Genomic DNA, 24819 nt, shown 5'->3' with positions numbered 1-24819 from the left:
GGCCATGCACAAGAGGCTAATGTGACTCCGGATTAGATCTCGAGGATCGCATACTAGTCTACAGGTGGAATCTTGGATTAATAATCCCTGTGGATTGCTGGATAGCCTTCGGGTGGATTATGGATAAGCCTACGGGCTGGACTTTATGAATGTATTCCAAAGATAAATATGATAACCTGTTACAAAGGAACTTGTTTGACACTACTTTTCTATGTCAAGTGTTAAGATTACGTGAATGAATCGGGCTAATTAAGGAAGCTGCTTGATGCATGTCCAACTAAATGTAGTAGGTAATTAGACAACTAAAACAACTTGAGGAAAGTGCGGTGGATGTGGCCATGGGTCCGCCCTACGGATGGGTGGTCCCGGTTGGCTGGGAACTTTTCTCAATCATAATGGATAGCAAGGAGATCGTTTCAAAGGAAATGAACAGCAAGGGCGCTAACCTAGACTCTAGGTTATAATAATCTTGATTTACGCTATTTTAGGATAACAGAATGGGGCTATGCCTTATGGCAGAGAGGTCGAGATTTGCATCCCTCTCATTTTCCATTCTTCTTGAACCAAGTGCAACGTGAACCTGTGTCGGCCCTAGCATTTCTACGTAAAGTAGTTCACTCGGGGTTCCACACTAGTTCTCGTTTAGAAAATGACCATTAGGGAAAACCCTGATTCAAGTCGGTCCTATGTGAGAATAGCCTGAATACTTCCACTACGTGGCAGATGCGGAAAGTCCTAGATCGCAAACCCTGTGACATTCTATGGGAGTGCCGGGTGGAGCTTTCTAGACCTCCTTTTCGATGGACTACTAAGACGTGTCCTGAAGGGAACATGTGGATATGTTAGAGTTGGTATCAGAGCGAACCAATGAATGATTTGTTTTTAAGAAATCTTAATAAGAAGAAGTAAAGAAAATGTTGCAGTTCAAAACATTTCCTTACTTTCGATGCTATCTTGCAGAATTATGAAGCATGGAACATGTTCTTAGTGTTCCAAGTCATGTTTATGACCGTGATGCATTCCCCGGATTATCGACAAAGGGTTGAGATGATGAACATCCTAGATCATATTTTTAATCCATCGTCTTTGTACGTGGAACGAAGATGGACGGGTGACTCACGAATCTACTACATAGCTGCCCACCAGTTTGTATACCTTCAAACCAACCTAAAGAGGATCAAGTGGTTGGAAGACTTGAAGATTGTGAAGCTATTCATTTTTGTGGAGGCTCACGTAAACTCAACTTTACATATTCAAGGTCGGAGGGTTGAACTCATATGTATATGAGAAAGTGACCCGTGTAATCCCCACCGACAGGATCAAGGTGTTGGGGTGCTATGAGAAGAATGGGTTTCAAAGGAAAGGATACCCTAATCTTTCGATGACTTACTAATTCCTAAAGATCCATGACCTGAAACCATACTATTATCCAGTTCCAGTGGATAAATGTAATATAACATTATTCTCCCCAAACTAAATGTAACAATTGTTCTATCATCTCAGGAAATATTGTACTACGAAAGAGCTATGCCCATATAAATGCAATAAGACTTCTTTTTATCAATGTCTGTCTTGTCCATGAGAATTGATAAAAAGTTAAGTAGTTAGGATTCTTGGTTGATAGAGCTGAATTGGGTATGAAATATAAATCATAATAATTAGCAAATTATAACGTTAAGAAACCTTTATTCAGGCACAACCCCAGGTACAGATTCCCAGTTCGCCTCCTACATCAAATACTACTGTGATCCAAGAGAAGAATTTTCTTCTCAAGCAGATTAACCCACCTTAATTTTACGGAAAAGGTAGGATTGTCCAAGCGGATGCTGAGATTTAGATAGAATCCATGGAGGATTACTTTGAAGTAGCCGGTACTGCACCCGCCAACCAGGCTATGCTCGCCAAGCTGAAGCTCACCGGCGAAGCCAGGCTTTGGTGGAAGCAATGGTGCAGAGATCAACGGATCACGGAAGGATCTGTTACCTGGGAAAAGATGAAGAAAGTAGTGCAAGGAAGATACTTACCACCTGCATATCGCACGGAGAAAATGAATGAGTTCTACGAGCTAAAACAGCTGGGACTCACTCTTGACGCATACTACTCTGGATTCGTCTCACTTCTTAAGCATGTGCCATAGATAGACATGACACAATAGGTGTCAAAATTTTTGTGCTGGTTTAAACCCACCAATGAATACCCGTCTCGAATCTATGCGCTCATCAGATCTACAGGATGCACTCATTCAAGCTGCACCTATAATTCAGGAGGTGCAAGCTAGGCAAAGAGGTAACAAAACTTGGTCTTATAATGACCCGAACAAAGGAACATATAGGCCTCAAATGAAGAGAGTTCAAGGTCAAAATCGGGGACAAAGAAAGAAAGTAAGGACTAATAATGTCAACAAATTCACATCCCTACCCAAAGCAATGGCTAAAATCTCCATTGTTTCCACTGCAACGAGCCTGGTTATTTCAACAGGCAATGTCCCAAGCTTGGAGGAGGTCATCGTCAAGCACCTTTCCAAGGAACTGGCCATGGACAGGAAGGCGCTACCCAAGGCAGAGGAAGAACCGCCTACATTTCCAACACAAAAATGCGCGAAGAAGAAGGTCCGACCATGGAAGCAGAGTTTGAAAGGGCGACAGTCCATGCCGCTCTTCACAAGAAAGGCCCGAATCACCAATTTTCAGTGATTCAGACGCCATCGGATTATCAAGGTAAAGGTTTCAAGACCTTGATTGATTGTGGCAATACACATTCCTTTATCTCACTAGTTTGTGCAAGAAGATTAGGAATAGCCACAGTAGAAGCACCTACCTTGCTTGTGGAATTAGCAAATGGTCGTGAGGTCACTTGTACCAGGCAAACTGCTAAGGTGGAATTCTTTCTGGGAGGAAAGATGACTTTGGTCAGATTCAGAGTTATGAACCTAGGTATCCATGAGAGTCTACTTGGAATGGATTGGCTTAAACCTAATGACGCCCACATTCATTGTGGAAATGGCCAAGTTTCCTTTCGAAACTTTGAAGGGGAATTGGTCACAACTCAAGGTGAGGCTGGAAAGCCAAAAATTCAATTGGCCAAAGTATCTCGGATTATAAAGGGAGTCAGAAAGGGACTACCTGTCTACTTGATTAAGCTCAATAAGTTAGATTAGAAGTAGGAGTCTAGTGAAGGACTTTCATGGCTAAGGGAATACGCAGACATATTTCCTGAAGAGTTGACATAACTCTCGCCTCAAAGAGAAGTGGATCATGAGATCAAGCTAGTGCCAGGAGCTGCGCCAATTGCTAAGAGACCTTATAGAATGTCCATCTTGGAAGCAATTGAGATGAAGGAACAACTCAAGAAACAGCTAGATCAGGGCTACATTTGTCCTAGCAGTTCACCATGGGGAGCTCCAGTACTGTTCCAGAAAAAGAAAGATGGAACGCTTTGATTGTGTATTGATTACAGAGGGTTGAATCAATCAACTATCAAGAACAAGTACCCTATTCCTAGAATAGATGAGCTCCTTGATCATCTTCAGGGGGTGCGAAGATCTTCTCCAAGATTGATCTCAGGTTTGGTTACTATCAAATAAGGATCAAGAAAGAAGATATCTCAAAGATGGCCTTCAACACAAGATATGGACACTTTGAGTTCCTAGTTATGTCATTCGGGCTCACAAACGCGCCTGCCACCTTCAATAGGTTAATGCAGGATATCTTAAGGCCATATCTTGATGACTTCATGCTCGTCTTCTTCGACGATACTTTAGTCTATTCCAAACAGGAGGAAGATCATGAACCCCGACTTTGGATTGTCCTTGAGACAATGAGGTCACACAAGCTGTATGCTAAGATGAAGAAATGTGCATTCTTCAAATGTCAGATTGAATATCTGGGATTCATCGTATCAGTGGAAGGAATCTCAGTGGATCCGACCAAAGTCAAAGATGTTCTAGACTGGCCAATACCAACAACTGTCAAAGAAATACGCAGTTTTCTTGGATTGATAGGATGGTATAGGGCCTTCATAAAAAACTATGTTTTGATTGCAGCACCTTTGAGGGACTTACTGAAGAAGCAAACATCCATTGCATGGTCAACTGCCGAACAAACCAGCTTTGATAGATTGAAGCAAAGTTTGGTATCAACACCTATCCTAAAACTTCCAGACCTCAGTAAGGAGTTCGAGGTAGTAACTAATGCTAGCATACTTGCCTTAGGATGTGTGCTCATACAAGAAGGTCATCCTGTAGCATACTCTTCAAGGAAATTGAAGAGCCATGAGAAGAATTATGCTACCCATGATCTAGAACTGTTAGCTGTCATCCATGCTCTAAAGCTTTGGAGACACTACCTGTTGGGTAACAAGTTTACTCTAGTGACTGATCATAAGAGTCTCAAGTGGATCTTTACCCAGAATGAGCTCAACATGAGGCAACGTCGGTGGATTGAAGTGCTAGAGGAGTATGATTTTGAAATCAAGTACCGACCGGGAAAGGAGAATGTAGTTGCCGATGCACTCAGTCACAAGGCATTCCTTAATTCTCTAATCTTGCAAAACCCATCAACAGCTAGATCCCTAGCCACAAAGGTGTCCATGCCAAACAACCCAATACTTGAACTAGCTAGAGAAGAAGCATGCCATGATCCAGCCTATCAAAAGATACTAAGGGAGATCCCTATCAAGGACCAGGACCAAAAGCTACAGGCTAAGTATCATGAATTCTCTATCAATAGTGGACTTTTCTACTATAGAACAAGATTATGTGTACCGGCAAGCCAGTCACTTAAGTAGAAGATACTGTGGGAAGCTCATGATTCCCCTTTCTCAGGACATCATGGCTATGCTAAGACTCTCAATGCAGTTAGGAAGAGCTACCATTGGGAGAGGCTTAAAGGTGACGTTCTCAAATATGTCACTGAGTGTTTGTCTTGTCAACGTATCAAAGCCGAACATGTCAAAATGCCAGGAAAGTTATAACCACTTGACATTCCCCAAATGAAATGGGAATTCATCAGTATGGACTTTGTTGTTGGCCTACCCCAAATTCATCAGTATGGTTGTGGTTGACATTCTTACTAAGGTTGCACACCTTATTCCAGTAAAGACAAACTATAAAGCCTCAGACATTGCAAGGTTGTTTATTAAGGAGATATTCAAGCTACATGGGCTACCCAGAAGAATCGTTAGTGATCGTGATTCTCTCTTCACATCACATTTCTGGAGAGCTATCTTTGAAACCATTGGGACTCAACTCTGTTTTAGTATAGCTTACCATCCCCAAACTGATGGTGGCCAAACGGAGCAAGTCAATCAAGTCATTGAGGATATGCTAAGGGCACATTGTTGTCGTGAGCCAAAAAGGTGGATTCAATACTTACCCTTGGTTGAGTTTGCCTACAATGCTTCTTACCAACAAAGCATTCATATGACCCCTTTTCAAGCATTGTATGGTCATGACTGTCGAAGTCCCCTAAACTTCTCATATCCAACCTTGAGGGTTGAAGCTTTAAGGCAGATGTTGGAAGAGATGGATGACCAAGTAAAGTCAATAGGACAGGACATCCAAGCCGCCAAGGATAGACAGAAGGCATAAGTGGATTTGAAGCATTAAGATAGAATCTTCGAGGAAGAAGACATGGTCTTCATTCGCGTACGCCCAAAGAAGAGTTTCCTATCCTTAGGAGACTACAAGAAGCTAAGTCCAAGGTATTGTGGACCATACAAGATCCTCAAGTGCCTAGAACCTAATGCTTATAGACTGCAACTCTCTGAGAACCTAAAAGTTTATAATGTATTCCATATCAGTCTATTGAAGAAGTATGTATCTAATCCTAGCCATGTACTTGATGACCAACAAGTTGTAATGCCTAGCCAAGGAGTCCTTGAGCTACGGCCTGACAGGATCCAGTGGAAAGATTATCCTGAGGAGGATGCCACGTGGATGGATGAAAGCACTCTCAACCATCAATATCCCCAACTTATCTCAAGATGAGGACATCTCAATTCCTCCAAGGGGGAGAGAATGTAATATTTCTATTGAAAAATATTACGAGCCCGCGTGAGTCTCATGCAAGGACAATTCCGGCATCAAAGTTAGGGGTGGTGTGAACTTTAATGGTACATGACATATCATGAGTCTCCACTGGCCAAACGAGACCAAGGACTAAGATAACCGCATATCTACGTGTGAACCTTCTTTTGGGAGGAGGTCAAGAGGATAATGTTATATTTATTGCAAATTGTTTTTTATTACCTTCCCCTAGCCGAAGTGTGGCTAAGGGAAGGGGATGGACTGAAATAGGAAACTTGAGAGGTGGGGGGGAGGAGAGCCATGCAAGCCACCACGTGGGAGGGAGCTCTCCCCCCCTTGTCCTATATAAACCCCCTCTATGGGGTGGAGGAGGAGGGGAGTTGGAAGGCTGAAGGAGTGTCGGGAGGCCGACAGAGGGAGAGAAGGAACTACACGCTGCCGTTTTAGGCCATGACCTAAGTGTGGGAGCTGCCATTGTCCTACCGTCGTGGAGTGGAGAGTGACGAAATGCTGAGCCAGCTGCCACCGCCTGAAGCCGGAGTACGCCGCCAGCGCTGTCTCCATTCACTACCGCATGAAGATCGTGGCACTGCCACATTTCCCCTCCTACTCCATGTCTATCTGCTCACGACTCCCAGAAGCTTCCTAGAAGCTTCTTGGAAGCTTCTAAGGGGCCTTTTTAAAGCCCCCTTCCCCACGTTGGATCCTTCACAAGCGGGTTTTTACAACCCCGCGATTAAGCCCCTTTCCCCCCTTGCATCCCACACAAATCCATTTTACCCCGGGTTTCTCTTAAACCCATTCCCATTGTGACTCTTATAATTCCCTATTAACCTCGGTTTAAAGTCCCTATCCGTGGAGACCCTATTAAGTCCATTGTAACCGGGATTTAAAGCCCCTTTTTTCTCTTACATTCCTTGGGAATTAAGCCTTCATATTGACCTCCGTAAGTTCATTCCGAACACAGAATTTTCAAGTTCCCTTCCCATAACAGCCACCACAAGCAAAAATCTTCACCCCCGGTTCTTGTCAGAAGAAGAGGGGTTTCTCTAAACCCTTTCCACTCAAATTTCCCCCATAACTCATCTCTAATTTTTCCCTCACTCCTTCTCCACAAAGATCCTTATGCACAGAATTCTATGAAAGGAAGGAGAAGTTCATAAGTTCCCAGCCGATTTCGAAAGACGGTGCTTTGGTCAAGGAAGCCGTGCCTCAAAGGGATTCATGCGTACAAGGGAGAACAGGCCGAGATCGTAAGATTGCGGCCAAGGCAAGAAGTTTGAATTTTCTCCCTATCCCTCCCACCCCTGTAACCCTCCCTAAGCCCCCCTTCTTCCTACCCTCTACCCCCCAACCCTGTAACCCCCTATGTCTATGTGGCTTTAGATTTTAGTGGTCTATGTGGCCGCGTGGGTTGCTGATGGTTGTTTTCGTGCAAGGATGCACATCTCGTTTTATCCGTGCCATGGAGCTCAAAGCTATTGTTTATATGCAGTCAAATGCATTTTTTTAATTAATAAGTTTAAAAACACATTTTTTCAAATTTCAATTAAAAACTCGAAACACATAAAAACCTTTAAAAATGCACATACCACTAAACACATTCAAAAAAATCATGAAAATTTCAACCAAAAAGAAGAAGAAAATACATGATCAACCCAATTTTCATCAAATTTTGACAACTAAAAATTATATAAAAATTTTAGAAATTCCTTGAAAACCCAAATAAAAAGCTTTAAAACTATCATAAAATCATTAAAAATTGAAATAAATTTAGAAAACCAAATAGATTTAAAAAATTCATCAAAATTATTTCTTTTTTTATTTTTTATTTTTATTAAAAAGATATAAAAAATCAAAATCCATCAAAATTCTCATTTTAAAAAAGTCCTAATAAAATCAATCATTTTTTTAAAAACCTATATGGATTCATACATGGCGTCTATATGAATTTTTCTTTTGGTTATTATAATTAGTTGAGTTCTTTTTTAAAATTTATTCTTATAGGAGGTTGATTAGCTTTCAATCGTGACCTATGTATTTGTTTCTTTCGTGGATTTCTAGCCATCATCATGGGAGTTGAGGAGTCATATCCTTATCATCATTTTTTTGTCAGACCTTGCTTGGGGATTAATCTACTCTAGTCCTATTGGTTTGTGTTGTTCCCTAATTTTCTCTCACTGGAAGTCTCTATATTGGTTTTGTAGGAATTTCCTTTCTTCTCTCCTCATTTGTGTGGGTGTGGTATGTCATGTGTGTACTTTGAATGGCATCCCTACACCAATAGTGATTCAGCATGTCCCACTACTAATTTACGGCTACTCCTTGTTGCTGGATGCACATTGTATTTGTCGAGGTGGTCTTCATCATTTTGTTACCCTCACGTTTCCATCTATGGATGTTAAACTTTGTTATTCCTTTCCAGAATCCTATAAAAAGTATTCATGGTTGGTGTATGGTCGTAGCTTCTATTTATCTTCTACCAACATCAATGAAGCGTTACTTCTACCCCTTTTTTCTTCTCCTATTCCTAGTGGCAACCATCTATTTTGAGGTGATGAGGAGATTTTTGGTCTTCTTCAGAAAGAGACTTCCACTCCCTTGGTGGTCAATAACGTCATTACCAGATCAACGATATTAATGGCTACTATCTCCTCTTCTGTCTGGAAGCAATTATGCCAATTTCTATATAGGATCGACAAGCCTACACCAAAATGCCTATCTAAGGATCTTTTTACTACTTCTATCGAGATCCTTGAGGGCATGAAGTTTAATTGGCACAGTGCCTTTTGACAAAGATGGATCAATATTTTTAATGAAATAAAAAATGATAGCTTAGTAATATTTCTTATGGAGCAAGGTGATTAGTTTTAAACCTCCCCTTGGTGGCATTTCTTTCCTAACTCTGATGATATTCATGTGTAACCTCACCCTAAAATTTCCTCCTCGTTGGTGTGACAAGATACATTTTCTTGCAGTAGTCTCCTTGTTTTCTTGATATTCCTCTTGGGGCTCCAAAAACATAACAGACATCCATAGTTGATAGCTCTTAGCCCTCTTGTCCCTCAAGATTCATTAATCTTCGGTCTCTAATGCTCTTGCATAGTGCATCTTCTCCTGGAAGGTGCCACGATTGCATGGATTGAGGAGGATTCAAGCATTAAGAAGCATTACAAGATTGATTCTCCAATATACTTATCAAGATGGCTAATCTTGGTGGACTAGACAGTCCAAGAGAGCTTAAGAGCCTTCTCCATTGAATCTCTGTTGAGATGACAAGCTCAACACATGCGAACATTGATGATGGACCGCCTGGTTAGATGGGTCCACACGTCTACACTTAGCACATCGGTGGTCATTATGACTCTCACATGGCCACTGACTCATCACTTATTATATTCAGGTTGTTACACCTATTTACAGATGGCATAGTTATAGCGCCAATCGACTAGTGTAGTCGGTTATGCATTGTTTGACTTAGTAGGCCACTTTCCTTTATGTTGTATCTTATCTATACTTTGTGTACATTGTAAAGTGTGTGAAAAGAAGAAGAAGAAACCAGCAAGAAAACGTTTTGGCCTCCATCTCTCTTCTTGTCTCTTGAGTGAGCAAGCAAGTCCCCCCACCACGCGATTCTTGACATGGTATCAGAGCCGTGCCACTGAGAGAGGCTTATTTCGAGGGCTGAAGTAAAGGAGAAGAAGAAAGGTTCAAGCAAGCAAGCCACGGGTAAGAAGCTCTCCCATCATTCCACTCTTTCTCTTGGATAGTGCCTGTGGAGGCACCGGAAGCAAAGCAGAGTAAAAATCTTAGATTGCAGTGAGATTTGGTGTATGCAAAGAGCACTGTGTATTTTGCATATTGTCCTTTAGGGCTTTCCCGCAGTTATTTTGGGCATCTAAGGCCGTTTCAAGCCCCATTTTAGAGCCGCAAGGTTGCGGACAGCAGGTTTAGGATACACTGTGATTTCGGCTGTTTTGACCGGAAGTGGGTGCGCAGGTTACAGATTGCGAATCTGTAATTCTTGAGGTGTTTGCAGGAAGAAAACATAAGATTTATCTCCAAACAGGTTGCAGATTGCATGTATTGTTAAGTAGACTATGAAAAAGGCTATTTGGTGTATTGTTGTGCACTACAGGTTGAGGGTTGCAGAAGATTTGCCTGCTGTTTGGTATTAGTTTTGTGATAATGGCAGAGAACAGTGGAAGACCCATCATTGAGAAGCTCGACAAGAACAACTACCCTTCATGGAAGTTCCATGTCACGAACTTCCTTATTGGAAAAGGCCTCTACGAGTTTGTTTCAGGTGAAGAAAAGGAGCCGGAGGTGAGTGATCCTCCAACTGCAGAAGAGACAAAGGCACGGAAGGAATGGAATGCAAAAGATAAGAAGGTCATGTATTGGCTGTCTGCAGTAATTGACAATAATATATTGGGACATATTAGAAATGTAGAGAATTCATATGCAGCTTGGACCATACTTGAAAGTATGTTTTCCGTAAATACAAAGGCACGAAAGATTCAACTCAAGCAAGAGTTGAATACATTGAAGAAAGGGAAGATGTCTATCAATGAGTATACACTGAAGGTAAGGAGCATTGCAGATGCATTGGCAGCGATTGATGCAATGCCCGATGATGATGATTTGGTGTCGTCTACCTTGGGTGGACTTAACAATGAAAAGGCTTGGAAGTCTTTTGTAACTTCCGTATATGTCAGAAAGCCATTTCCAAATTTCGATGAGTTGGTCTCCCTTATGATCACTAAAGAGATCAACATGCAGAGTGAGACATCTGAAAGAAGTGGTGAATAGGTCTAAGCTTTCTACTCTAGTTCAGGAAGGGGACATGGCAGGTTCTCTTCAAGAGGCCGTGGTACAGGACGTGGTAGTGACAACCAGCAAAACAGATTGAATCAGCAATTTGGCGATATGTAGGTTTCAGGAGGTCCTGGTAACTTTAGAGGCAAGGGGAGCTTTAGAGGAAGAGGTGGATGGCAGAACAGAGGTTCTAACAACTCTGGTATTTTGTGTCACTTGCGGCAAAGCAGTCATATTGCAGCCCAATGTTATGCTAAGAAAGATGATATTCGCAGTGGTAAGTTGCAGCAAGGAAACTATGCATCATCTTCACGATAGAATGAAGACAAAAATGAACGTCTGTTTGTTATGCAGCATATGCTGAATGCTGTTACAGGAAAGGGAACACATGATGATGTTTGGTATGTTGATTCAGGTGCATCCAATCATATAACCAGCCATGCAGAATGGTTTGGAGAGATGCAGGATTTGCAAAATGCAAGTTATGTGCAGACGGGTGATGATTCATGCCACCCAATTTCACACATTGGAAAAGTTCCCTTGTCCTTGCATGATGGTAAGACAAAGAGTCTTTGAGATGTATTACATGTGCCATCTATTACAAAGAACTTGGTGTCAATCGGTCAAATGGTAGAGCAAGGGCTGCAAGTCAGATTTAATGCAAAGGGCTGCTTTGTAGAAGACTTCAATGACAAGTACAAGTTGGTAGCAAAGGGAAGTAAAGTTGGACGTATGTTTACTCTGGATGCTAGAATTCCTACTATGAATGCTACTATGTATGCTAAAGGAAAAGGTGTTGTTGCAAATATTGAAATTTGGCACAAATGCATTGAACATGCAAATGTACAAAGGCTGAAATTAATGCAGTCCAAAGGGTTGGTTACAGGTTTGCCTACATTTAGAGTTGCAGAATTTCATAAGGTATGCGAAGCATGTCAGTTTGGTAAGCAGGCAAGACAACCCTTTTCACATGACAGAGATGTAAGTAGAAATATCCTTGATGTTATGCATACAGACATTTGGGGGCCTACACAAAATGTATCTCTTGGAGGCAGTTCATACTTTGACACATTCATTGATGATTGTTCTAGAAAGCTGTGGGTATATTTTATGAAGGAAAAGAGTGAAGCTTTTGAGCACTTTAGAACTTTCAAGGCTGCAGTTGAATGAGAAATAGGCTTGAAAGTAAAGTGCTTGAGGTCAGATGGAGGGGGAGAGTACCTCTCAAATGAGTTCAGTGATTTTCTAGGGTCTCACGGGATAAAGAGACAGTTCACATGCAGATATACCCCATAGCAAAATGGAGTTGCAGAAAGGAAAAATAGGCATATTGCAGAAGTTGCACGCGCCTTGATGGCTGAAAAGAATATGCCTAAGCATTTTTGGTCTGAGGCTGTTCATACTGCTGTTTATATTATGAATAGAACTCCCATAGCTGCAGTTCATGGGATGACTCTTAAAGAATGCTTTACTGGCAAGAAGCCTAATGTATCGCACTTGAAGGTATTTGGCTGTGTTGCATACGTTCATGTGCCAGATGAGCTACGGAAGAAGCTTGATCCAAAGGCAGAAAAATGTGTCTTTATTGGATACTCTTTAGAGCAAAAAAGGTATCGCTGTTATAACCCTATCACATGTAAGTTTAGAGTGAGCAGAGATGTCATCTTTGATGAAATGAGCAGTTGGTATGCATCTAGTGGTGATGCATTCGATGATGATGATGATCATGACACTCATGTGCAGGCTGAAAAGCAAGAATCACAGACTCTTAGTGAACTAGAGAATCATTTGGTAGTCCTTGGTCTGGGAGACTAAGGAGTAGCTCTACATCTTCAGGTGCATCTAGTAGCACTACATGTAAAGACAAAGGAAAGAATAAAGTGTCAGATGGTATTGATGCAATTCTTGATGGAGACTCCAGTGGCTCAGAGAGCTTGGATGATGAGCTTGGTATTCCTTCTGTCAGGACACCAGGTGTACAAAGAGCTCATAGTAATGTAAAGGCTCCATTGAGTGATCCGGTGGTACGCAGATCTAGCAGGGTCAGATATCCTATTAAAAGATTTTGTTTTGAAGGTTATGTAGCTCACCATTATGCTTATATGGTGAAACTAGTTGAGAATGTTGAGCCCACATGTTTTGAGGGGGCTGTTGGTCATGCTCATTGGGATGCAGCAATGGATGAGGAGATGGCTGCATTAGAGGCCAATAAGACTTGGGATCTAGTATCATTGCCAAAGGGCAAGAAAGCTATTGGATGTAAGTGGGTTTATAAGATTAAGCACAATGCAGATGGTTCTATTAGTAGGTACAAAGCTAGGCTGGTTGCAAAAGGCTATGCCCAGATATATAGCATAGATTATGATGAAACTTTCAGTCCAGTTGCTAGAATGGCAACTGTCAGATGTGTGATTGCAGCAGCTAAAGGTTGGAGGTTGCAGCAAATGGATGTAAAGAATGCCTTCTTGCATAGTGTTTTGTAGGAAGAAGTGTATATGGATCAGCTAGTAGGTTATAAAGATTCAGAGCATCCCACGTATGTGTGCAGGTTGAAGAAGGCGCTCTATGGGCTCAAGCAAGCACCTAGAGCATGGTCTGACAAGATCAGAGAGTATCTTGTCAATATTGGCTTTTATGTTTCTGATGCTAATCACTCACTTTATGTGAGAAAGGGAGATGCAAGTTTGGTCATCATAGTCATCTATGTGGATGACTTGATTATTACAGGTGATAGTGATAGTGGGATTACTGAAGTCAAGGACTTTTTGAAGAAGAAGTTTGAGATGAAGGATTTAGGTGAGCTAAGGTACTTCCTTGGCATTGAGGTGATCAGATGTGATGATGGTATATGGCTATCCCAAAGACAGTATGGCTTGGATATGTTGTCCAAGTATGGTATGACAGCATGCAAACCACTTTCAGTCCCGTTGGAGCAGAATGTTAAGTTGAGTGCTGATGTTGGGGATGAGATAGAAAACCCTAGTACTATGTTCAGGAGGATAGTGGGGAGTTTGATCTACATGACCATTACAAGGCCAGACTTGAGCTACGTTGTTGGTCTTGTGAGTCAGTTTATGTAAGTACCTAGAAAGCCACATTTGGATGCAATCAGACGCATATTGAGATATGTGAAGTCCACATTACATTATGGTCTTTTCTATGAGGCAGATACAGATGTACACGTGTTTGGATACACAGATGCAGATTGGGCTGGTACTATGTCTAATAGAAGATCTACCAGTGGATACACGTTCTCTCTTGGTAGTGCAGCAGTTGCTTGGAGCAGCAAAAAGCAATATATAATTGCTTTGTCGAGTACAGAGGCTGAGTATAGAGGTGCTACTGTTGCATCATGTGAGGTAGTATGGCTACAAAAGTTAATGGCTGATTTGGATGTGCAGGTAGAAGGTCCAGTTGTCATTTATTGTGACAACATGAGCAATATACAGTTGGCTAGGAACCCTGTGTTCCATGCCAGGACAAAACATATTGAGGTACACTACCACTTTGTGAGAGAGAAGGTACTAGCAGGTGAGATTGACTTGGTGTATGTCAGCACACAGGATCAGATAGTTGACATCTTCACGAAGGCATTGGGTACAGAGAAGCTTCAAAAGTTTCGAAGCTTAGTTGGAGTTGCAGAGATGCAGTTGAGCTCAAGGGGGAGTGTTGAGATGACAAGCTCAACACATGCGGACATTGATGATGGACCACCTGGTTAGATGGGTCCACACATCTACACTTAGCATGTCGATGGTCATTATGACTCTCACATGGCCACTGACTCATTACTTATTATATTCAAGTTGTTACACCTATTTACAGTTGGCATAGTTATAGCGCCAATCGACTAGTATAGTCGGTTATGCATTGTTTGACTTAGTAGTCCACTTTCCTTTATGTTGTATCTTATCTATACTTTGTGTACATTGTAAAGTGTGTGAAAAGAAGAAGAAGAAACTAGCAAGAAAACGTTTTGGCCTCCATCTCTCTTCTTGTCTCTTGAGTGAGCTTCTCCTTGTGCATTCTGTGTGTGTTCGGCGCAGCATCTTGAGCAAGTCCCCCCACCACGCGATTCTTGACAAGCTCCACCGAGCTCCAAGTACTCATGACTCTCCATTGCATAGGATTGGGCTTCAAGGTAAAATCACTCACATGCATGAAGTTATGAGCTCCATTGAAGAGGTAAACCATTGAATCTCACCCAAGACTTTACTTAATTTACTTGATCAAGCTCTATTTATTAATTGAAATGGAAAGGTTGCATTAGCCATTAGATCAACCCACCCTTTGATTGCATGTTTGCATTAAAGAGGATCAATTGTATGGAAAAAATCCATGTAGCTATGTGTTTAATGGTCATCCTTGATCATTATGAGTCTATTGTAAAACATCCTCTAATCATGGGTTGTCTAACTTGTTGTGTTCATTAGTGATAGCCCAGAAAAGAAATTTTGTAAGAAGGGTAAGTTGGCATCTAGTGAGTCACTAGATTGCCAAGGTAACCCCTCCCCCATCCACTTTGTTGTCTATTCCATGCATCTCATGAAAATCCCAAATTTTATTTCCTATCAAATGCATTTCATGCTGATTACTCAATTACACATATCTTGCCATGTATACTTTGACTAAGAAAAAGGTCGATGCCACACAAGGTAGTGAGCCAAAAAAGAGGTGACTCTCCCCTACCACTTAATAACCTCAAGGGGTGCACAACTGGCTTAGGGAAAAATTTTCCTACCTTGATTCAAAGCCCAATACTTGTGAACAAGCATAGGTGCACTAAGTGATTACCCCCAATCTTGATGAAAAATACCCAAACATGAGGCACGTGCATTGACAAAGATATCTATCACAGTTAGCATATATGTAGTCAATGTGGGATGTATGGTATTGAGGCCTTCATATGAAGTGCTCTCATAGAGTAAATTGATGTTTTGATGGATGTGTGATCATGCTCAATATGTTATGTATGTTGATGTACTATCATATATGTAGTCAATCTATCGCACTTAGCATATATGTAGTCAATCTCAGATGTATGGTATTGAGGCCTTCATACAAAGTGCTCTCACAGAGTAAATTGATGTTTGGATGGATGTGTGATCATGCTCAGTATGTTATGTATGTTGATATACTATCATATATGTAGTCACTCTATTGCACTTAGCATATATGTAGTCAATCTGGGATGTATGGATGTTGAGGCCTTCATATGAAGTGCTCTCACAGAGTAAATTGATGTTTAGATGGATGTGTGATCATGTTTAGTATGTTATGTATGTTGATGTACTATCATATGCATAGGCTATTTAGTCCATAAGCAACTTAAATAGTGAGACTTGGGGATAGAACAAACACTGTACTAGTTGCAAGAATCTCGAGACCATCACAAAAAGCTTGTTGCATAAAATTCTATATTGATTTTGAGAAAGTAGCCTAACTACAAGGATTTAAGCTTATAGCGATGGCGGGTAGCGATGCTCCACAGGGAAAAAAAACAGGCCGAAACCGAGCGCGTCTTTATTTCACGTTTTTGCATTTTGTGTTTTGAGAGCGAGAGCGAGGGAGAGAGCGACCGTCGTGAGAGAAGGAGAGGAAGAAGACTTGCCGCCGCTGCCGCCGTTGTTCGCGAAGGAGAGGAGGAGCCTTCATCGCGAAGAGGAGCCACCCCACAGTCACCATATCTCATCGGTGAGTCTCCCTCTCTCCTTCTTTTGCTTGTTTAAGGTTTAAATCACTTTCTCTTTTGCTTGTTTAGGAGAGGAAATGAGAGAGAAAGAGAGGGAGAGGGAGAGGGAGGGAGAGAAAGAGAGAGGGAGAGGGAGAGGGAGAGGGAGAGGGAGAGGGAGAGGGAGGGAGAGTGCATTCTCTCTCTCTCCCTCTCCCTTTTGCTTTTGGAGAGTGTTAGGATATATTGAGAGAGGGAGAGGAAATGAGAGAGAAAGAGAGGGAGAGGGAGAGAGAGGGAGAGAAAGAGAGAGAGAGGGAGAGAAAGAGAAAGAGAAAGAGAGGGAGAGGAAGAGGGAGGGGGAGGAAATGAGAGAGGGAGAGAAAGAGAAAGAGAAAGAGAGGGAGAGGGAGAGGGAGAGGGAGGGAGAGTGCATTCTCTCTCTCCCTCTCCCTTTTACTTTTGGAGAGTGTTAGGATATATTGTGAGAGGGAGAGGAAATGAGAGAGAAAGAGAGGGAAAGGGAGAGAGAGGGGGAGGAAATGAGAGAGGGAGAGAAAGAGAAAGAGATGTATACTCAAATGGATAGCTTTATGGAGATGTATGTCTACTCAAATGGATAGCTTTTGTCTACTCAAGATGTAGTCCACTTGTGTGTGTATATATTGGAAGGATAACATATCCATGATTATGGTAATGGTATGCACTTTGATTTTTTTATGGGTACCATTACATCGACTCCTTAAGAGGGCTAAAAATTGGTCATACACTTTATAAAGTCTAATTAGGAGATTTAAGATGCACAATAATAGATTTATCGATAATGGTATGCAATGTGCTTTACCATGGGCCACGTACATTGGTGACTCTTTAAGATGGCTTAAAATTGGTCATATCCTTCATAATGTCCAAGTAGGGGATCTAATTGTGATATGCATAATTCCTTGTTTTTGTATTAACTTTATAGGCATAACAAATTAGTAATCATGCCAACTAGTCAACGGAATGACTAAAAGAAAATGATCCCCTAGCTAATGGTCATTATGGTACTTCATCAAAATGAACCCAAAAGTATTGACATAGAAGAAGAATCCCTTAAATTGAGCATAGGATATTTTCTTCAAATGTTATGACTATGAGTATAATTGATTGGAACAAATTTTATAACTATGGTACATATACACACACCCCCACACAGGCACAAACATTTTTACTATTTGATATTGTCTTTGACATTGTAACCTTGTATTACATTGTTGCATTTGATGTCTTCCAATCATTACAATAAAAGTTGATAAATTTCATAGATGGCATTAATTTTTATATATGGACCTAGGACAAAAAAACCACTTACTAAGATGCTTTTTGTTGAGACTGATTTATTATTAGACTAAGAGATCCTCAATGATACTCATAAATTTTGTTGACTAGGATTACTTATATTCAAAGCCCTCTAGTGCAGTTGTATAAGTAATCCTAGTAGAGCCCCTCTAAGATACTCAAAGTACATAACATAGAGACCGTAGCTAGGTATATAAGGTATAATGGACATACAAGAAGACACCTCAATAATTGACTGATCACCACTAAATCCCAAAGAAGAATCGTGTTCCATCCCCTTCAACTCTATATTCACCTCGTGAAGAACTTCATTAATCATAGCATCCTTGTCACCAATCTTTTTGTTGCAATGATGAAGTAATATATTCATCACTTTTCCTTTTTGCATCTAAGGCATTATCCAATCTTTTAGTCAAGTCCAAACATTTAGTCTTCAACTCATGAACCTTATGAACCAATGCCTTTTTTTTCTACAATAATGAATAATTATCTACCGGGACAAACAAATCCTTGAGCATGGTATATGGCCGAGATATAACATCAATAAATTTCTCAACTACTATGTCCCATGCATTTTTTACATCAATCAGTAAAGCATTTCTTATATCTTGAAGTTTAGATTTCAACACCATGGATGCATCAATATCAACCTCAATGTTTTTCAAAATTTGCTTCTCAACCTCTTGTAGAGGCTAAAACCTCTCAAGTAAGAGCTTATGGTCAACTTGCAACTTGACATACATCTCCATAAAGCTATCCATTTGAGCCTCGTTTTCCCAAATTGTATTACAAGTCATTAAATTGTTTGTTGTAACGTAGACAAGATGGAAAACGAAGAAGGTCTTGTTGTTCAAGATCGCAAGGCGTATCTTAATCAGCATATCCCATGTCCTTGCTCTCAATGCAAGTTGGCAATTAGATGAAAATGCCGATTGTCTATAGAACACGTACGACGATTTGGCGAGTTTCAATCTGAGATAATTGATCAGGCAATTGCGAATTTTCAGCAAATGGTAATTTGAAGTTAATATCAATCATGCATTGTACTCGCAAAGCTAATTGAATACCATATACAATAAGATTGGGTCTTGCTGGCAAATTTTCTATCCAGGGAGGTGATGTCTCATCCCAAGGGGGAGTGCACCCTTTGCGGCCAATTACAAGAGTTCGTGGGCGTGCGATGGATGGAGTGTAGGAGCCAATCCACCACTCGCAAGGCCAATCTATACCGTCAATGCCACAGGAGACAGACAACCTTCCAGACCTACCTACAATCTTGGAGCCTGAGATGGAGGCAATGATCGATGCATTGATTCCCATGGATGTCGAGACTTTTGATTTGCTTAGAGAGGAAGCATCCATACCATTATATGATGGGTGCCGAGTATCTCAGTTGAAGACACTGCTTGCACTCTTAAGTGTGCAAGCAAAATACGGGTGGAGCGATACGAGTGTGACCGAGTTGTTCAGGTACCTTGTACATAGGCTTCATTGATTTTTTTTTTGACACTATTATTACAAACATTTGTGCTTTTTCAAAGTGTTTTATGATTTTTTTCAGGTTATTGAAATATCATATATTACCACCTGCAAATACCATGCCTGAGTCTCGTGATGATGCACGACATGTTTTACGGAAGCTTGGCATGGACTACAATAACATCCATGCATGTATCAACGATTGCATACTGTTTCGAGGAGAATACGAGACTATGGAGACATGTCCAAAGTGTGGTGCTCACAGGTATCGATAGGACTTGCAAGGGAAAACCATCCCTCAAAAAGTTCTCAGACACTTTCCGCTCATCCCCTGCATAAACCACATGTTTCATACGTCCGGCATGGCAAGCTTGACAACATGGCATGCGCAGAATAGGTCCAAGGATGGAGTTCAACGAATATCAGTGGATTCGCGCGCATGGAGCCACATTCACTCTACCTTCCCAGGCTTTGCGCGAGAGCCAAGGAATCTTCGGCTCGGTCTCGCAATGGATGGCATGAACCCATTCGGTCTGCACTCAACTTCTTACAGTGTGTGGCCTATGGTCCTTGTCAACTACAACATCCCTCCATGGATTTCTACGAAGAAAGGACATCTCATCCTTAGCTTGCTTGTCCTAGGCCGCTACAAAGTAAAAAATATGGACGTGTATCTCCGTCCATTAGTCGATGAGCTTAAGATTTTGTGGGAGGAGGGCGTCACTGTGCAAGATATGAGCAAGCGCAATGGTCAGCAGGGTCAGCCAATATTCGAGCCATTCTCATGTGGACGATACATGAATTTTTGGGATTGGCAGAGTGCTCAGATGAGCAGGCCTCCGTTCTCACTGGTAATATCTATATTTTATCTCACTCAATCAAGTATTCACTAGGTCGTGGTATTGGAACAGGTCTGGCTACCTTAGGTTATCATACATGTCCATTGTGCGGGCCACAGTTAGACTCTCGAAGATCACGAACCATGAAGAAGACGGTATATCAAGGATACGCTGCTTTCTTGCCGAAGGATCATGAACTCAGGGAAGGTTTCCTTGGACGACCTCCAACACATATGAATGCTGCAAGCTGGTACGAGCTAAAAATGGTCCACACGGAATCACATCCAAATGGAATGCGCGGTTCTTAGTTTTCTACGAGTTACCATATTGGGGTCAACCACTTATTGGATCCCATGCATATTTTCAAGAATATGGGCAGCTTGCTATGGGACCACATCACAGGAAAGAGAGACACTATAGGGGCACGAATGGATTTGAAGGATTTGAAGGAGGTAGGTAAGATGGAGGCGCTTTGGCCGCAGTCGAGTGATGATGGTTGCGTGCAGCTTCCTCGCACTCCTTGGGTTTTGTCCACTAAAGAAGAGCGCATTGTGAAGCAAGTAATCAAGTGTATCCACACTCCGATGGGTATGATGCGTTCTCTCAGGTCCGCATTTTCTAAAGACGACCAATTATCGGTGCTAAAATCCCATGATTGGCATAAGATATGTCAGGTTTGTACTACAAATGGATTGTAATTAGCGTGGGCATTTTGCTATTTGTAATGTGGTCATTATTCATAATGCTTTCTCATTTGTGGCAGTTTGTACTACCGATCGCGATCGCTGGATGCCTTACTGCAAATATTCGTGGGGCCATTTACAAGTTGTCGACTTTGGTGCAATGGATCTCACAGAAAGAGATTAAGACGTCCTCTATTGAATTCGCGAGGCAGGGAGCAGTGGAGACGGTCTGTCTCTTGGAGAAATACCTGCCCACTAGCATGCTCACGATATAAATCCACCTTCTTGTGCATCTTGTGGACAAAGTGGAGATTGGTGGACCTGTCCGTACACGATGGGTGTTCTTCCTGGAGGGCTTCATGAAAACCCTAAAAGGCTTTGTGCGACAACGAGCTCGGCCAGAAGGTAGCATGGCCGAAGGTTGGTTGGTGTCTGAGGCGCTAGTGCATATTTCACAATAGCTACCAACAGTGGAACCAGACAATGAAATGCTATGGTCATTGAAGGACGATGATAGACTGACTGGAGATGTGGTGGTTGGAAATGGGGTAGAAAAAAGAATGGATGCATCAATGGAAGAGAAGGTGAATCGCTTTTGTATGTTGCACCATGCCTCCATGGAGACGTGGCTCGCCAAGTACCAAATTGCAAGGCAAGACCGAGAGGAAGCGCAAGCTGAATTCCGACGTAGTACGCGTCATCGACCAATTTGATATCCCGAAGGCATAGAGAAGATGCTGTGGTTTATGTCAATGCGATGGTTGCATGGAGCCTTGACCGCAGCATCTCGCGAAGAGACAGAGGTCTCAATGGAGGAGTGGGAATTCTCGAGGGGATGTAGTCCAAAGGTGATGAGGGGTTTAGAATCTGTCGTATCTAAATTTTATATGTGATATCTAATTTGAGTGTTTCAATGTACAGTACAAAATATATAGTGTAGCGTGGTCGCACGGACGGCATTTTTGCGTGGAGCGTATTGACAAAATGCGCTCTACAATGGACTGTGGTGTCATGGCAAGGTTCAAGCAAGAGAGCCAGCGACGAGCAATGGATCCAAACACGGTTGTGGATGAGATGGAGTATTTTGGGAACTTGCAAAGTATTATTACGGTGGATTACCGTAGCTTCTCCATGATACTATTCGATGTGCAGTGGTTCAAAGTGGTACTTGGAGGAGCTGGAGCAACAGTTCAAGGAGGTCCATCTGGATTTCTCGAAATAGATTTCGAAAAAAAATGGATGGATTTGTGCGACACCTTTGTGTTGCCGGCCCATTGTGAAGAGGTGCATGGAGTCATTTGCTTGCTAATTGTATTACGACATGGTTTATGTCACAATGGTTTGAACTCTCTTGTACATGTTTGTGAACATGTAATCTTCTATCCAAACCCCCGACAACCTCGATGGTGGTATGTTATACCTTCAACTCCCTGAAGTGCGAGAGTATATGATCAAAGCGATGTTCCGAGCATAGATGAAGATAATATGCAAATAGAGGGGTCGATATGGCAAGGGGTAGAGGCCGTCAAAAGCTTGGAGCCAGCATCAGCACAATGATGGAAATACAGGAGTCCAAGAATTTTTTGAGAACAAGGCAGACTCATTCTTTTGTGGTGATATGTCTATCGACCTTCCAGTGTATGTGGAGTTGTGTTAGGAGATTAACATGGGACCATAGGATACTTCATACTTGGAGCATCCACTTACTCAATTCGTTGACCAATCTCTTATAAAGGTATACAAGATATGCATTTTAAGTGAGATTTTTTTAAAATGATTTATATTACTGTGCTTTATATGATTTAAATTGATTATTCTAACATCATTTTTTGTCTGTGCAGGTGACATTTTCAGGATGAGTCGAGGGATAAGCGATGACGAGTTACAAGACATCTTCGGATGCATGTCTCCAGAACAGCTCGCCAGATTCAGAGAGATGGCAGACCACGAGTTGTCTCGTCCTTCATCATGGCGCTCTGCTAGATCTCCTTCAGTGCGATCGGATGATTCGGCTTCGAGTAGATGATCTCGACGCTCACGACTTGGGCCAGAGGGAGGGAGTGCATCGGGATCAGGGGGATGCTGTTGTGGAGACACGGATGCGGTGTCTCCGTCTCGTTGTTTAGCTAGAGCTGTGTCACCTCTAGGATTTGTCACACCTGTGGGGATGTCTACTCCAGTTACTCGGGCTTTTCCACAGCCGTCAGTAAGGTGGCACCCCTTTGGGTGCCACTCTGAGAGAGATTACCCCCGTCGGTACACCAGATGCAGAGGGGTCTCCTGGATATGCCCAGGAGCATGGACGCAGATGGGAGAGGACCCATCTTAGGCAGATTCCTAGGGGTTATGGATATCTAGCTCAATAGTAGGTTAGGAGCCATCATCATGAATGATGAGGAGAGGAGGGTGATGGCTCGCATGAAAGAGTTGTGCCAACAAGTTTTTTGGCACAACGTCTTGGATCACTGGAAGAACATACCGGAGGGGAGCAAGGACTACATAGTAGCATCCTTGCACGAGGAGTTTTCGATGCCAGCCGTAGTAGATAGATTCTCTACGGGCTGGATGATGGATTGTATGCGTGCATACATGTCACATAGACGATCCGATGCACGCAAGGCAATCAAGAGTGGGGCTGCAAAGCCCGAGTGGTTAGATGCAGACGACTGGTACCGACTGAGGGAGGAGGCTACAGATTCTCCAGGACATTGGAGTCAGCAGCACGAGGCGGTGAGGGCACGACTCGAGGCCGGAGTGGTCCATCATCTTGGGAGTGGCGGCCACAGGACATATTTGGAGGACTTTGTAAGTTTTTGTTTTGTTTTGCTTGCTTGTTTTTTTGAAATATTCTTTGTACTGACAATCATATTTCTAACAGTTAGCATTTTATTTTCTTTGCAGCACTCCATTATAAATCGCGATCTGACTGGCCTTGAGACTCAATACGCAAAGAGGCACGATCTCAATGCATTGATTGACCGATTGTATAGATGTGGCGGCCTTGTAAGTCACTCATCTTTCTTGTTCGTAGTTACCATGAGATATTTGAATGCATTATTGTATGGTGGACTGATGTGTTGTTTCTTTTTCTGCAGAGTCCGTTCGATGCTCCTTTGCGGGCGGGATGAGCTTTCGGGGGATGAGGATGCGTAGCTCGCCCTTGGATCCCTGGAGCTCACACATCTTTATTTTTGAGTCGCCTGATCTATGTAGACATGTACTATGTATTAGTGATATCCTGTTATGACTGTAACAATCGCTTTTTATGCGATCATGTATTTATTTCATGTATCAGTTTTATGATTTCAGTATACATTCTTTTTTTTTCAAGTGCTTTGTACACAGTAGTGCAGAAACTATTTTGTATGGCTCTCATAAAGCACACAGTGCTATATGTGGCAGGGCAGCTTACTGCCCTGCCACAAAAAAAAATTTATCCCTGTTACCGTCGCTATTAGCGTCGCAAATTTTACTACTCGTGTGGCTATTGGCGTCGCTATGCACGTCGCAAAACGTCGCTATTAGCATTTCTATTGGCGTCGCTATTAGTGTCGCATTTGCAACGCTGATAGCGATGCCAATAGCGACGCAAATAGCGATGCCAATACCGACGTTTCTATGGCATTGTTAATAACGATGCTTTTTGCGACGACGGAGGTAAATTTTGTCGTTTGTATTTTCATCGCTTTAAACGTTGGTATAAGGCCTATATCTTGTAGTGCTACAACTCATCTCAAAGAGGGAATTATTCCCTTTGATTCAAATAAAAAATATCCCTAATTGCAGCTACAATCTAGAAGATATTGCCATTTTTATGCACAAAGGTCATTGTGGACAAAGGTCACTATGTATAGTGCAGACTGCTCTCTAAGACAGGCATAGAGATCTCATTGGAGAATTTCCTTAAAAAAATTTCATAAAGGTCGACTACTCATCTCAAAGAGGGCATTTTCTTCCTCGATT

This window comes from Lygodium microphyllum, chromosome 10, assembly GCF_053477565.2.
Source record: "Lygodium microphyllum isolate KBCC chromosome 10, Lygodium_microphyllum_v1.1.10, whole genome shotgun sequence".
In the NCBI taxonomy this organism is placed as follows: domain Eukaryota; kingdom Viridiplantae; phylum Streptophyta; class Polypodiopsida; order Schizaeales; family Lygodiaceae; genus Lygodium; species Lygodium microphyllum.
This window is presented reverse-complemented; position numbering follows the sequence as displayed.